Source organism: Arachis ipaensis, chromosome B9 (genome assembly GCF_059453495.1).
Source record: "Arachis ipaensis isolate K30076 ecotype BB chromosome B9, ASM5945349v1, whole genome shotgun sequence".
In the NCBI taxonomy this organism is placed as follows: domain Eukaryota; kingdom Viridiplantae; phylum Streptophyta; class Magnoliopsida; order Fabales; family Fabaceae; genus Arachis; species Arachis ipaensis.
The window spans coordinates 15509655-15512678 of record NC_142444.1 but is presented as its reverse complement, the minus strand read 5'-3'; positions in this window follow the sequence as shown (position 1 = coordinate 15512678).

Sequence of the window (3024 nt, the reverse complement as noted above, 5' to 3'; positions counted from 1 at the left end):
ATGAGCGAAAAACACAAAAAACACACACACACACCCCCTCACAGTGTGAAAGGAGCGAAAATCATACACACGTGCAAAACGAGCAAAAAACACACAAAAAAACATATAGACACACACGTGCGAAATGAGCGAAAAACACACACACACACACACACACGTGCAAAACGAGCAAAAAATACGGACACGTGCGAGACGAGCGAAAAATACAAAAAAAACACACATACACCCGCGCGCGTACAAGACGAGTGAAAAACACACAAACGTGCGAAACGAGCGAAAAACACGCATACGTACGAAACGAGCGAAAAACATGTACATGTGTGAAACGAGAAAAAAACCAAATAAAACACGCACACAGACCCACAGACGTGTGAAATGAGTGAAAATCATACACAACTGTGAAACGAGCGAAAATACACGCATACGTGCAAAACGAGCGAAAAACATAAAAAAACCACACATACACATGTGCAAAACGAGCGAAAAACACACACACGTGCGAAACGAGTGAAAAACAAAATAAACACACACGCGCGTGTGAAACGAGCAAAAAACACAAACACACGTGTGAAATGAGCGAAAAATACACACGTGCGAAACGAACGAAAAACGTACACACGTGCGAAATAAGCGAAAAACACGCATAGGTGCAAACGAGTGAAAAACACACGCACGTGCGAAACGAGCGAAAAACACACGCGTGCGAAAAGAGCGCAAAGCACACACGTGCGAAATGAGTGAAAAACAAACACACGTGTGAAATGAGCGGAAAAAAACACACACACAGGCGCGAAATGAACGAAAAAGAAAACAAACACACCCACACACACGTGCGAAAAACACACACAAGTGCGAAATGAGCGAAAAACACGCAAACATGCAAACCAGCACAAAACATACACGTGCGAAACGAGCGAAAAATAGACACACGTGCGACACGACCGACAAACACAATAAAACAAAATAAATAAAAGAATCACAGAAAAAACACACACAAGTACGAAATAAGCAAAAAACACGGGCACGTGCGAAACGAGCAAAAATCACAAAAACACACATACACACACACGTGTGACACAAGCGAAAATCACACACACGTGTAAAAGGAGCAAAAAACAGAAAAAAACACATAGACGTACACGTGCGAAACGAGCGAAAAACACACACACAGACACATGCGAAATGAGCGAAACACACGCACACGTGCGAAACGAGCGAAAAATACACACGTGCGAAATGAGCGAAAAACAAAATAAACATACACACGCACACATGCGAAATGAGCAAAAAACACGCTCACGTGCGAAACGAACGAAAAACACACATATGTGCGAAACGAGCGAAAAACACATACATGTGTGAAACGAGCAAAAAAAACACACACGCACCCACAGGCATGTGAAACGAGCGAAAATCACCCATATGTGCGTAACGAGCGAAAAACACAAAAAAGAAAAAAACAAAGTTAAAACAATTAAAAATCACAAAAAAACACACACATGTGCGAAAACGAGTGAAATACACAAAAAAAAGAACCACATGTGCGAATCGAGCAAAAAAACACACGCGCGCGTACGAAACGAGTGAAAAATGCACACACCAGCGAAACGAGCGAAAAATACATACACGTGCAAAACGAGCGAAAAACACGCACATATGTGAAACGAGCAAAAAAAAAAAGCCCACACACACCCCCACATGTGTGAAACAAGCAAAAATCACACACACGTGCGAAACGAGCGAAAAACACATAAAAGAAAAAAAAAAGTTAAAAAATTATAAGATCACCAAAAAAACACACACATGTGTGAAACGAGCGAAAAACACACACGTACAAAACGAGCGAAAATCATAAAAAAACACACACGAGCGAAAAATACACACACGTGCGAAACGAGTGAAAAACAAAAATAAACACAAAAACACACACACACACACACACACACACACACACACACACACACACACACACACACACACACGTGAGAAACAAGCAACAAACAAGCACACGTGCAAAACGAGCGAAAAACACATATGTGGGAAACGAGCTAAAAACACGCAAACGTGCAAACGAGCGAAAAACACAAAAAAAAAAACACACATACACACACACACACACACTTGTGAAACGAGCGAAAAACTCACACGTTCAAAACGAGAAAAAACACAAAAAAAAAACACATAGACACACTTGTGTGAAACGAGCAAAAAACACGCACACGTGCGAAACGAGCGAAAGACAAAAAAACACACACACACACACACACACACACACACACGTGCGAAACGAGCGAAAAAACACACACAAGTACAAAACGAGCAAAAAACACGGACACATGCGAAACGAGCAAAAATCACAAAAACGCACACACACATGTGACACGAGCGAAAATCACACACACGTGCAAAACGAGCAAAAAAAAGAAAAAACACATAGACGTATACGTACAAAACGAGCGAAAAACACACACACACACATGCGAAATGAGCAAAACACACGCACCCGTGCGAAACGAGTGAAAGACAAAAAAACACACACGTACGAAACGAGCAAAAAACACACATGTGCGAAATGAGCGAAAAACAAAACTAAACACACACACGCACACGTACGAAACGAGCAAAAAACACGCTCACGTGCGAAACGAACCAAAAGCACGCATACGTGCGAAACGAACGAAAAACACATACATGTGTGAAATGAGCAAAACACCCCCCCACAGAAGTGTGAAACGAGCGAAAATCACCCATTACGTGCGAAACGAGCAAAAAACACAAAAAAAAAAACAAAGTTAAAAAGATTAAAAAATCACAAAAAGCACACACATGTGCGAAAACGAGTGAAATACACGCACACGTGCAAAACGAGTGAAAAACACAAAAAAAAGAAACGCATGCGAAACGAGCGAAAAACACACACAAAAACATACACAGGTGCGAAACGAGCGAAAAACACGCACATGTGCGAACGAGCAAAAAACACACACACACGTGCGAACGGGCGAAAAAACACACGCACGTGCG